Below are 14231 nucleotides of genomic sequence, written 5' to 3'. Positions count from 1 at the left end.
ATTTCACCAGATGTATCCGCTTGGCGTTTCCATTCACAACCAAATATGGTATTGCGAGGATTCCATTCACAACCAAATATGGTATTGAGAGGAAGCCCAGTGGCCGGCAGTGGGAAAAGATGGATTTTGGCCGACATTCTGCAAACGTCCACAACATTAGATCTCAATACAGTTATGTTTCATAACTAGAATCTGTTATGAACAGATTAGACTACGTATTGTAGACTAACTTTTGTCAAAGTTTAAAAAAAATGTTTTTATCACATTGTTTAGGAGTGCAAAGGCAAAGTGAGTTATTGCACATGCGCATTTCACAGAGTAGGCGGTCCATAAAGGAAATATGCAGATGTATGCTAGAACGGGCTAATAGGATCTCGCTAGCTGATGCTTGGCTCAGCCCACCTCCTTGCTTGTTCTGCCCACTAGGACTCATTTGTTCCCATTCGAAACAGGCTGTGGTCTGTTTTGGTTTAGTTATAAAAATATTTGATCTGGCTTTTTGCACGAGGGCATCGTCATGCTGAAACAGGAAAGGGCCTTCCCCAAACAGTTGCCACAAAAATGGAAGCACAGAATCGTCTAGAATGTCAATGTATGCTGTAGCGTTAAGCATTTCCCTTCACTGCAACTAATGGGCCTAGCCCGAACCATGAAAAACAGCCCCAGATAACTACTACTCCACCACCAAACTTTACAGTTGACACTATACATTGGGGCAGATAGCGTTTTCCTGGCATCCACCAAACCCAAATTTGTCCGTCGTACTGCCATATGGTGAAGCGTGATTCATCACTCCAGAGAACGTTTCCAATGCTGGCGAGCTTTACATCACTACAGCCGAGACTTGGCATTGCACATGGTGATCTTAGGCTTGTGTGCTGCTGCTCAGCCATGGAAACCCATTTAATGACGAACAGTTATTGTGCTGACATTGGTTCCAGAGGCAGTTTGGAACACTAGTGAATGATGCAACCGAGGACAGATGATTTTTACGCGCTTCACGCTTCAGCGGTCCCGTTCTGTGAGCTTGTGTGGCCTACCACTTTGAGGCTGAGCAGTTGTTGCTCCTAGAGGTTTCCACTTCACAATAACAGCACTTACAGTTGAACAGGGCAGCTCTAGCAGGGCAGAACTTTGACAAACTGACTTGTTGGAAAAGTGGCATCCTATGACAGTGCCAAGTTGAAAGTCGCTGAGCTCTTTAATAAGGCCATTCAATAAGGCCAATATGTCTATGGAAACTGCATGGCTGTGTCCTCGACTTTATACACCTGTCAGCAACAGATGTGGCTGAAATGTCCAAATTCACTAACTTGAAGGGGTGTCCACATTAGAGGTCGACCGATTATGATTTTTCAACGCCGATGCCGATTATTGAAGGACCAAAAAAAGCCGATACCGATTCAAATCGGACAATTGTTTTATTTATTTGTAATAATGACAATTACAACAGTACTGAATGAACACTTATTTTAACTTTATTTAATTCATCGATAAAATCAATTTAGCCTCTAAATAATGAAACAGGTTCAATTTGGTTTAAATAATGCAAAAACAAAGTGTTGGAGAAGAAAGTAAAAGTGCAATATGTGCTATGTAAGAAAGCTAACATTTAAGTTCCTCGCTCAGAACACGAGAACATATGAAAGCTGGTGGTTCCTTTTAACATGAGTCTTCATATTTTCCCAGGTAAGAAGTTTTAAGTTGTAGTTATTATAGGACTATTTCTCTCTATACCATTTGTATTTCATTTACCTTTGACTGTTGGATGTTCTTATAGGCACTTTAGTATTGCCAGTGTAACAGTATAGCTTCCGTCCCTCTCCTCGCCCCTACCAGGATCACAACGACAACAGCCACCCTCGAAGGAGCGTTACCCATTGTTCCACAAAAGCCGAGGCCCTTGCAGAGCAAGGGGAACAACCACTCCAAGTTTCAGAGCGAGTGACGTTTGAAACACGAAAGTGCTGTTTGAATGAATGTTTATGAGCCTGCTGGTGCCTACTATCGCTCAGTCAGACTGCTCTATCAAACCATAGACTTTGTTATAACATAACACACAGAAATACGAGCCTTAGGTCATTGATATAGGGTAGCCTAGTGGTTAGAGCGTTGGACTAGTAACCAGAAGGTTGCAAGTTCAAACCCCCGAGCTCACAAGGTACAAATCTGTCGTTCTGCCCCTGAACAGGCAGTTAACCCACTGTTCCTAGGCCGTCATTGAAAATAAGAATTTGTTCTTAACTGACTTGCCTTGTTAAATAAAGATTTTTAAAAATGTGTAAAAAAAAACCAAAACTGCCAAATCGATGTCCAGAAATACCGATTTCCGATTGTTATGAAAACTTGAAATCGGCCCTAATTAAAATCGGCCATTCCGATTAATCGGTCAACCTCTAGTCCACATACAGTACCTGTCAAAAGTTTGGACACACCTACACAGCCCAATAAAAGTAATAAACACACTAAAATATATTTTATATTTGAGATTCTTTAAAAGTAGCCACCCTTTGCCTTGATGACAGCTTTGCACACTCAACCAGCTTCATGAAGTAGTCACCTAGAATGCATTTCAATTAACAGGTGAGCCTTGTTAGAAGTTCATTTGTGGAATTTATTTTCTTCTTAATGCGTTATTGCCAATCAGTTAGGTAGGGGTGATATACAGAAGATAGTTGTTTACCAAATAGGGTTAAGTCCATATTGTTGCAAGAACAACTCAAATAAGCAAAGAGAAACGACAGTCCATCATTACTTTAAGACATGAAGGTCAGTCAATGCGGAAAGTTTCAAGTGCAGTTGTAAAAAACAGCAAGCACTATGATGAAACTGGCTCTCAGGAGGACCACCACAGGAAAGGAAGACGGAGATTCCTCTGCAGCAGAGGACAAGTGCATTAGAGTTACCAGCCTCTGAAATTGCAGCTCAAATAAATGCTTCAGAGTTCAAGTAACAGACACATATCAATATCAACTACAGAGGAGACTGCGTGAATTTAAATAATAATTTATATAATATTAAATATTTTTAAATTGTACCTTTATTTAACTAGGCAAGTCAGTTAAGAACTAATTATTTTTTTCAATGACGGCCTAGGAACAGTGGGTTAACTGCCTGTTCAGGGGCAGAACGACAGATTTTTACCTTGTCAGCTCGGGGATTCGATCTTGAAACCTTTCGGATACAAGTCCAACGCTCTAACCATTAGGCTACCTGCCGTGAAATCAGGCCTTCATGGTCGAATTGCTGAGACACCACTAAAAGACACCAATAATAAGAAGAGACTTGCTTGGACAAAGAAACATGAGCAACGGACATTAAACCAGTGGAAATCTGTACTTTGGTCTGATGAGTCCAAATTTGAGATTTTAGGTTCCAACCGCCGTGTCTTTGTGAGATGCAGAGAAGGTGAACGGATGATCTCCACATGTGTGGTTCCCAATGTGAAGCATGGAGGCATGGAGGTGTGATAGACGGTGCCAGCAGCAAAGCACCGTCTGATTTATTTAAAATTCAAGGCACACTTAACCAGCATGGATACCACAGCATTCTGCAGCAATATGCCATCCCATTTGGATTGCGCTTAGTGGGACTGTCATGTGTTGGACAATGACCCAACACACCTCCAGGCTGTGTAAGGGCTATTTGACCATGAAAGGGAGTGATGAGTGCTGCATCAGATGACCTGGCCTCGACAATCACCCGACCTCAACCCAATCGAGATGGTTTGAAATGAGTTGGACCGCAGAGTGAAGAAAAAGCAGCCAAGTGCTCAGCATTTATGGGAACTCCTTCACTGTTGGAAAACCATTCCAGGTGAAGCTGGTTGAGAGAATGCTAAGAACGTCATCAAGGCAAAGGGTGGCTATTTGAAGGATCTCAAATATAAAATATATTTTGATTTGTTTAACACTTTGTTGGTTACTAAATGATTCCATGTGTATTAATTCATAGTTTGTCTTCATTATTATTCTATAATGTAGAAAATAGTAAAAAATCAAGGAAAACCCTTGAATGAGAAGGTGTCCAAACTTGACTGGTAGTGTACGTTAGTATATATAGCGTATCATCGCAACAATAACACAAAAATGTTGCAACAGCATGAAAACTCCTTAGCTCTCGAACTCTAAGCCTTCTCCCTATCTTTCAGCCCTCAGCTTTCCCCACGACTAGGGGCTGTGACTAGGGGCTGTGGCTGTCACAACATTTCATCACCCGGTGACTGTCAAGCAGATAACTGTTGGTCTCACAGTAATTGACCGTTAATTAACATAAAGGCGTTTACCATCTCCTGGCTTCCACACAGCCACTGATGCAGATCTAAATCCATGTAATATAGCCTACACCTTCCCAATAAATACATGTAGTCTACTTGAGTCCTTATGTTAGGTCCTGATCTGGCTATGCCATATGGCTGTGGGTTACACTAGTTCATTTAGCAGACAAGATTTGGTTAGAATTCGGTGGCATTATTTTATAGTATGAAGAATACAATTGAACAAAGCTGCATAAAATAGAAAGGATATTTTCTCCAAAACGATTTGAGCGATTGCGCACATGCGGCTATTCTGTGTTCAGTGTTTAAGAAATAGGTACTCCTATATGCTTAATGTAGAGTTATTAATGTAACTTTAGTTTGACAAATGTTGGGCTATATGTTTTGATTTTTAATACATTGTAAGGCTACATGATGCGACTAATGTGGCCTGAAAGGCACGAGTTCTGCTTAGATTTTTGCGCAGGCTGTACACACTTCATCAGTCTCTCATTCATAATTTGACAAGCCATTGACAATGTCGGCTTCATCCCCTTTGTGTACACAAAAAAAAAGCCATGCCTCCTGCTGCCAGTGGCCGTTGTGCCCATGGCCCAGAGTGCTGCATTGCGCCCTTCTCCCAGAGTGTTGCGGGCTCCGAAGCACCTCTCTCACTCACATGGCTCTCTATTACGTGATCTGGTCTTTCTCACGGGCTACAAGTGACGACAGACACATCGGGGATGCAACAGCGCATCCTTATCCAATTCTGAGGTGCATATTGAAGATAATGGATTAACTGTCTACTCATCAACAAGATGAGTAGGTCTAACAAACCGCAAAAGCACTAGCCTTAGCAATCTACTATCCTCCATAGTACAAAAGTTGACTTATTCTATTCTGTGCGAGAAATAAATATTCCAAACATAGTCTGGGACAGTTGTGGGATGCGATAGATCCCAAATCAATACAACCACAATGTGGCGGATAAAACAGATCAGGAGGTTTAGCTGAAAATGTTGATAAACTATCAGGCCATTTCTTCACATTATAAGAGCAGCAATGTACACATGGCAGTGGGCTATAATCGTAAACGTTCCATTAGCAGGAAAACACCATTATCAAAAGTGACCGCAAATGCGATTATGCATGTAATGCTTTTATTATAAAAGGTGCATTATTATGGTGAAAATGGTCTTCCCCAAACTTTAAACTCACACGCTGCTTATGCATGCCAGTTAGGCTCTACACACCCCTTGTAAAGCAGTTTAATGTGCTTCATTTTAAAGAAGTTATTTGGCCACTTCAGTTGTGATAGAAACCGTATTAAAACATATAGGCCTATGGGCTAGGCTACGAGGTGTGCAACTAAATAAATAAAGGCATTGTTTCCTTACGCTGGGCATCAATCAGAAGTGATATACAATTCACAAGTGATAGGGTAATATTGTCACCAATCACACTGTTATTGATTTCATCTAGTCTTTCCATTCACTAAATAATGTGTGTGTGAAATTTGTTTTGACTTAGAAAGGTGCATGATAATGGTCCAGTCTCGAAACAGGAGCAGTGGTAACAATGACATGTCATCTAGGCACTTAAATAGCGAATGGAGGATGCTTTTTCCTTGGTTCATTTTGATGGCCAGCCAGGTAGGCTATACTCCTGTTGTAAAGAGAAGTAATGTGCTTAATATTCAGAAAGTTGAGAAATAAATAGTATAGGCCTAGCCTATAGAAAGCGGATAGTATAGGCCTAGTCTATAGAAAGCGGATAGTATAGGCCTAGCCTATAGAAAGCGGATAGTATAGGCCTAGCCTATAGAAAGCGAATAGTATAGGCCTAGCCTATAGAAAGCGGATAGTATAGGCCTAGTCTATAGAAAGCGGATAGTATAGGCCTAGCCTATAGAAAGTGAATAGTATAGGCCTAGCCTATAGAAAGCGGATAGTATAGGCCTAGCCTATAGAAAGCGGATAGTATAGGCCTAGCCTATAGAAAGCGGATAGTATAGGCCTAGCCTATAGAAAGCGGATAGTATAGGCCTAGCCTATAGAAAGCGGATAGTATAGGCCTAGCCTATAGAAATCTGATGAGAACCTCCTCTTTTTAATAGAGGCCATCACTCTGTTCTAAAGCATTGCATAGCCTATGGAAATGTTGCACAACATGAGCTCATGGGCTCTCATGAAGTGTTTGATTTCCGATGACATTTGCATTGTTGTCAGAGTGATTAGACGGACAGTAGAGTGCTGAGTACCAGGCAGTTAGCAAGTTTGGTAGGCTACTAATGACCATCAGCAGCATCACAGTTTGGAGAAACCTAATTACCGTGACTAAACTGTCACGTGGAATTTGACTGCCTTCATGGCTCAGCCCTACCAGCGACTGGCTCATGTGAACTAAAATCCTGATGCTTTGTTTTAACGTTTGGAAACGTCAATAATCATTGATTGCGAGACGGCATTTGAAACCTATGGCCCTTATCTTTCATCAGCGAGAAAGAAACCTTCAAATAAAAAAATTACTTACTGTAGCAGTCACAGATCCATACAGCTAGGGGTGCCTCCATCTGACCAAACCACACTTCTTCTGGTACACTTCCACACAGGTGTTCTGAGCATGCTAGATAGCTAGGGTAAACAGACCTATTCAGCTCACTACCATCTTTGAATTGAAATATAAAAACAAATAAACATTCTCTGCCGTTTCAAATATTTCACCTGGTCGATATATCCGTAACTTTTTTTGCTTTGCAGACACAGCCATCTGTGCCATCCAATAAGCCAGCGGTAGGCCTATAGTGGACTTAATTCTCTCCGGGCCCGCCGGGAAGGTTTGTACCTTCAGACACATGAAATGGTCCAAAATCGGAACACTTCCACTACCCGGCGCACAGTGCAGCTGAAACCGGCTGCATCTCTACCACCAACAGCGTGAGACAAATACAAAAATAAAATAGGAACGCAAGGCTTTATCGTTGTTGTTTTTTTTTGTTTTTTTGTTGAAATGTTTGGCGATCGACTAGAAATGTCTTGGAGATGGACTAGTGGATCACGCTCAACCGGTTGGGGACCACTGGTTCTAAGCCAATCAGATGTTTTATTATCAAGTTGACAGTTGTTTACGTTTCCACTGGTGGCCAATTTCAAAGCTGAAAAAAACTTGTGTTGAGGCAACCCTCAGATAAACACATTTTTTTTGTACCTTCTCAGATAAGCAATCATACTTGTCGCAAAATCAAGAGATGAATGTGCTGATACATGCACATGATAACATACTTCATGAGCATTCATGACTACTTCTTGACAATTGAAAATATGTGTTTTTCATGCTAGCAGTCGTGCCAGTCACACAGGAGCAACATAACTGTGAACTACAAGATTATAGATTCAGGAATTCACACCTTACATTCAAATGTGTTTTGTCTTATTTTACTGGTAAATGAACATAGATGCCATTTTTGAAAATGTGATATTTATCTCAGGTGGGCTTACAGGGAACAGTAGCACAAAAGGCATTCCCTCTATAAAGAATGTAAATTACAATTAAAGCAATGTTAACTAGTCCAACGCTCTAACCACCTGCCTCTCATTGCACTCCACGAGGAGACTGCCTGTTACGCGAATGCAGTAGAAGCCAAGGTAAGTTGCTAGCTAGCATTAAACTTATCTTATAAAAAACAATCAATCATAATCACTAGTTAACTACACATGGTTGATGATATTACTAGTTTATCTAGCGTGTCCTGCATTGCATATAATCGATGCGGTGCGTATCATTGCGCTAATGTGTACCTAACCATGAACATCAATGCCTTTCTTAAAATCAATACACAGAAGTATATATTTTTAAACCTGCATATTTAGCTAAAAGAAATCCAGGTTAGCAAGCAATATTAACCAGGTGAAATTGTGTCACTTCTCTTGCGTTCATTGCACGCAGAGTCAGTGTATATGCAACAGTTTGGGCTGCCTAATTTGCCAGAATTGTACATAATTATGACATAACATTGAAGGTTGTGCAATGTATTAATGACCTAAGGCTCGTATTTCTGTGTGTTATTATGTTATAACTAAGTCTATGAATTGATAGAGCAGTCTGACTGAGCGGTGGTAGGCAGCAGCAGGCTCGTAAGCATTAATTCAAACAGCACTTTTGTGCGTTTGCCAGCAGCTCTTTGTTGTGCGTCATGCATTGCGCGGTTTATGACTTCAAGCCTATCAACTCCCGAGATGAGGCTGGTGTAACCGATGTGAAATGGCTAGCTAGTTAGCGGGGTGCGCGCTAATAGCATTTCAAACGTCACTCGCTCTGAGACTTGGAGTGGTTGTTCCCCTTGCTCTGCATGGGTAGCGCTGCTTCGAGGGTGGCTGTTGTCATTGTGTTCCTGGTTCGAGCCCAGGGAGGAGCGAGGAGAGGAACGGAAGCTATACTGTTACACTGGCAATACTAAAGTGCCTATAAGTACATCCAATAGTCAAAGGTAAATGAAATACAAATGGTATAGAGAGAAATAGTCCTATAATAACTACAACTTAAAACTTCTTACCTGGGAATATTGAAGACTCATGTTAAAAGGAACCACCAGCTCTCATATGTTCTGAGCAAGGAACTTAAACGTTGACTTTCTTACATGGCACATATTGCCTCTGGCACATATTGCACTTTCTTCTCCAACACTGTTTTTGCATCATTTAAACCAAATTGAACATGTTTTATTATTTATTATTATTTATTTGAGGCTAAATTGATTTTATCGATGTATTATATTAAAGTTAAAATAAGTGTTCATTCAGTATTGTTGTAAATGTCAATATTACAAATAAATAAATCGTCCGATTAATCGGGTTTTGGATTTTTTTTTTGGTCCTCCAATAATCGGTATCGCCGTTGAAAAATCATAAATCGGTCGACCTCTAATATTTATAGCCCAAACCATCGGCCTCAAAATATTTTGAGTAGACTTTGCTATTTTGTCTCTCAACATAAATTAGTTTTGTTCCCGTTAAGCCCAGTATGCTCCCATTTAGCCCAGTATGCATTGAAACACAGGGATAGTGTGTTGATCTCTAATATTCAATGAACATAAATGTTTTTTTTGTTCAGATTTAAGTTGATTAAAACACACAAAAACTACAGTTAAGGATTATATGCATATAGTCATGGTGCCTTAACCAAGATTAGAAACCTCTGTACTCTCTCCAAGACATTTGGGGTGGACAGGTAGTAGTCGTTGATGCTGAGAGAGAAGAATTAGTTCAGGGTTGAGGGATGTAAGATCTACAAGTAGACAAAAATGCAAACACATGAGGGATAAGAAGATTACTATTGGGCGACTAATCATGCAGTTAGGGCCGGGGCATTGTCATATTTTTGTTTTTCCATTCATCCAGGCAATTCCATTTTTTGGTCCAACTACTTTTTTAAAGACACAGTAGAGGGAGATTTTAAAAACTGTCTTCAGACAGGCTTTAGGAAGACAAGTTGAACAAATTAACAAGAATAGTAGTACAGCAAATGTGAATCAGCTTTCAGACAATTCATTGAAAGTTGTTATGGTCTTTGTGCATGGCTTCTTATCCATAGAGGGACCTGGGTGGTGTTCTAACCAATTAATTACACACCTGATTCAATTAATCATGTATTGAATGAAGTCTATGATTAGTTGAATCAGGTGTGTACTGGTTGGCAAGAACAAAAACCTAACTCTACACTGCTCTCTGTGGGTACGATTGGACACACCCTGTTATAAGTGCTACTTTCACAATGAATAGCAATGATCAGTTTATTTTAAGAACTTTAGGGGACATTTATATACTTATACTTTAGATAAAATGTCAGTTTTGAACATTTAAATGAATTGAAATGGATTATTCAGTGGTTGGCTAATTTGAAACACCAATGGGCTTAAGGGTACCCATTAAGCCCAGTCCAGACTTTACACATTTCAAATATTTTTATGGTTTATGATTGTTTACATCTTGGAACTCCCTCTCCCGGATCCGGGAGAATTGTCATTGTCATCAACTGACACTAATTAGCATAACACAACGGACAAAAAATATTACTCGAAAATATTCATGTTCATGAAATCACAAGTGAATTATATTGAAACACAGCTTAGCCTTTTGTTAATCACCCTGTCATCTCAGAGTTTGAAATGATGCTTTACAGCCAAAGCAAGACAAGCATTTGTGTAAGTTTATCGATAGCCTAGCATAGCATTATGCCTAGCTAGCAGCAGGCAGCTTGGTCACGAAAATCAGAAAAGCAATCAAATTAAATCGTTTACCTTTGATGAGCTTTGGATGTTTTCACTCACGAGACACCCAGTTAGACAGCAAATGTTCATTTTCTCCCATTAAGTTAATTTTTTATAGCCGAAATACCTCCGTTTGTACTTCACGTTTGGTTGAGAAATCCACCGGAAACTGCGGTCACGACAACACCGAAAAATATTCCAAATTAGATCCATAATATTGACAGAAACATGGCAAACGTTTTTTATAATCAATCCTCAAGGTGTTTTTCAAATATCTATTTGATAATATATCAACCGGGACAGGTGGCTTCTTAGTAGGAAAGAGAGAAACAATGGTCGCATTTGTCTATTACGCACAAATCACTGAGAGCCTCCAGCTGACCACTGACGCAATGTTGTCATTCAGGCTCATTTTTCAAAATAAAAGCCTGAAACTATGTATTGACACACATTAGGGAAGCCATAGAAAAAGGAATCTGGTTGATATCCCATTCACTGCTCAATAGGGACGCATAGGAACACAGAGCTTTCTAAATAAGAGTCCCCTCCTGATTGGATTTTTCTCAGGCTTTCGCCTGCAATATCAGTTCTGTTATACTCACAGACAATATTTTTTACAGTTTTGGAAACTTGAGTGTTTTCTATCCTAAGCTGTCAATTATATGCATATTCTAGCATCTTATCCTGACAAAATAGCCCGTTTACTTTGGGAACGTTATTTTTCCAAAAATGAAAATAGTGCCCCCTAGTTCCAAGAGGTTTTTTAAGTAAAGTCATAAAGCTTCATATGAGAGATTCATCTTTCATTTTAACTCTATTTTTTTTAATACAAAATCAGGGCAGTATATTTTTGAAATGTCTAAACTTTTATTTTAGTGGACTAAATACGTACACTTACCCTAATTAGCACAGGTGGTCGCTTCTGTCCGTTTCCTGTAAACAAGAGCTGTAACATGGAGATATGGCAGTGTGGGGACACTAAACCCTATGAAAAAGGTGTGTATCAATTTAACCTTTTGTATTTCAAAAATGATTTCTTGCTGATGTGCTTCCAAAACGTACCAAAAGAGATGTGTTAATGTTCAGACCAAACGCCATGGCTCTTAACAAAACTCCCCCGTATGGAAGACACCTTCATCCAATTACTTATGTGTAATGTAAGGGAACTGAGAGTCGTGATCAAGGGCTAGAAAACTCCAACTTTCAATGTGTATCCAGTCAGTGGGCAAATAGCAACAAAGTATCATGGGAATGTCCCAAGTGAAGTGAAACTTGCAATGCAACAACATGAGGAATTAATCAGTCATGTTTTGAATTAAACCATATCACTAAGATTATATGAAATAATAATTTATGGCTAGCCAGACTCCCAAAAATCAAGTAATGTTAGCTGTAGTGGTGTAAAGTAATTAAGAGAAAATACTTTAAAGTACTACTTAAGGTCGTTTTGGGGGGTATTTTACTATTTATATATATCTTTTTTTTTACCCCTTTTTCTCCCCAATTTCGTAGTATCCAATTGTTGTAGTAGCTACTATCTTGTACGGGCTCGGGAGAGACGAAGGTTGAAAGTCATGCGTCCTCCGATACACAACCAACCAAGCCGCTGCTTCTTTAACACAGCGCACATCCAACCCGGAAGCCAGCCGCACCAATGCGCCGGAGGAAACACCGCTGCTTCTTTAACACAGCGCACATCCAACCCGGAAGCCAGCCGCACCAATGCGCCGGAGGAAACACCGTGCACCTGGCCACCTTGCGTACACTGCGCCCAGCCCGCCACAGGAGTCGCTGGTGCACGATGAGACAAGGACACCCCTACCGACCCGCCCTAACCCGGGCGACGCTAGGCCAATTGTGCGTCGCCCCACGGACTTCCCGGTCGCGGCCGGTTACGACAGAGCCTGGGCGCGAACCCAGGGAATCTGATGACACAGTTGGCGCTGCAGTACAGCGCCCTTAACCACTGCGCCACCCGGGAGGCCCCACTATTTATATTTTTGACAACTTTCACTCCACTACATTCCTAAAGAAAATGTACTTTTTACTACATACATTTTCCCTGACACCCAAAAGTACTCATTAGATTTCTAATGCTTTAGCTGGACAGGAAAATGGTCAAATTCAAAACACTTTTTAAGAGAACATCCCTGGTCATCCCTACTGCCTCTGATCTGACAGACTCACTAAACACACATGCTTAGTTTGTAAATTATGTCTGAGTGTTGCAGTGTTGCAGTGTGTCCCTGGCTAATTAGTGAAATTATTTACACTTTTACTTTTGATACTTTAGTATGTTTTAGCAATAACTTACATGTACAACCAAATACGTGTAGACTTGCATTCAAGTAGTATTTGTTTTGCTGGGTGACATTCACTTGACTTTAATTTTCTATGAAAAATGTATCTTTCCTTTTACTCAAGTATGACAATTGGGTATTTTTTTCCACCACTGGTTAGCAACATTAAATGTCCCAACAAACTCGCCTAGTTGCCCCGAAGCTAGTGAGGCGTAGAATAAATGGAATGCGAAACTAGCTTCAATGTGTGTGGGGGGGGGGAACCATTCTGTTCAACCCTAAATACGTTACGGCACGAATAACATTTTAAACACAAGCAATAACTACCAACTGAACTGAATTCATCCAAATGAAGGCTTCAAACAGACGACAACCCAACTTTTACAACTTCGCCCCTGCCCCATTCCAGCGCCAACGCTCGGGTCAGTGCATAGACATCATGGAGCGAGTCGCGACCAGGAAACCGCGAAGGCCAGAAAAACAAACCGATAGATACTTTAGAACTCAAATAACACAATTTCTTTCGTCTCAGCACAATGTAACATCAACCAACCGCTGTCGAAAAGCCCACAAAAATGTCTACGCCGTGGTATTTTCCTCGTGATTTATGTTACTTACCCACAAACTGCTATTCTCCGTTCCCGAATTTTGTCGGTGTGTTTTGCACCGCTCTCAGGAAGAAGAACTTCACCCAGAGTCACGTGCGGAGCTGTCATGACACGGATTGGACGGTTGTCAATTCGGACCCTGCAAAGAGTTTAGGGAGTTGTATTTTTCATTGGTAAATGGCAAATCCTGATATTTCCAGCTATAATGGTTTATGGATGTTTTTCCGCGGCTATATTGTATTCAAGTGTTTATTGATATGAAATATAGACAAGGAAATGTACATAGTTTTCTGTTGAAATATGACCGACAGTAGGTAGGGGAAGTGTAAGCTCAGCTATTATAGTTTATCGTATCTTATATTAACCACAGGAGGCTGGTGGGATGAGCTAGAGGAAAACGACCTTACTGTAATGGCTGTAATGGAATAAATGGAACATACGTTTGATGTGTTGGAAACCGTTCCATTCATATCATCCCAGCATTATCAAGGAGCCCGTCCTCCTACAGCTCCTCCCACCAGCCTCCCCTGATCTTAACATTAACCCCTAAACTCATTAGGCCTATTACTCAGCCAGATTTACATTAGAGACAGGGAGACTCCCTGATCCTATACCATACAGGCATTATACAGCAACTTAGTTAGACCACTGTCATTGCAAAGACTGGATTTTACTCATCCACCCATGCTTTCACCCGTCCTGTTATGTCTTGACGAATCAGTGATCATGGAACAAGATACATGAGGGAAGGAAGCAGTGAAATATACAAGGAAAGAGAGCCATTGAGACACAGCCGTGGTGCT

At 40.6% G+C, this 14231-nt stretch overlaps 1 protein-coding gene across 6 annotated transcripts in view; it reads right to left on the bottom strand.

Annotated features, from left to right (window-relative positions):
• Positions 1-13519, bottom strand: part of LOC139415898 (myotubularin-like) — a 50259-nt gene extending 36740 nt beyond the window's left edge. For 3 of the 6 annotated variants that reach the window (XM_071164051.1, XM_071164053.1, XM_071164054.1), the window contains exon 1: positions 13439-13506. The gene's annotated coding sequence lies outside the window, so the exon portion shown is untranslated. Of the gene's footprint in view, positions 1-13438 lie in introns of all 6 variants that reach the window. The other 3 variants (XM_071164049.1, XM_071164050.1, XM_071164052.1) reach the window with 2 other exon arrangements.
• Between the last annotated feature and the right edge of the window lie 712 nt (positions 13520-14231).

Source organism: Oncorhynchus clarkii, chromosome 9, assembly GCF_045791955.1.
Source record: "Oncorhynchus clarkii lewisi isolate Uvic-CL-2024 chromosome 9, UVic_Ocla_1.0, whole genome shotgun sequence".
Classification (NCBI taxonomy): domain Eukaryota; kingdom Metazoa; phylum Chordata; class Actinopteri; order Salmoniformes; family Salmonidae; genus Oncorhynchus; species Oncorhynchus clarkii.
This window is presented reverse-complemented; position numbering and strand designations above follow the sequence as displayed.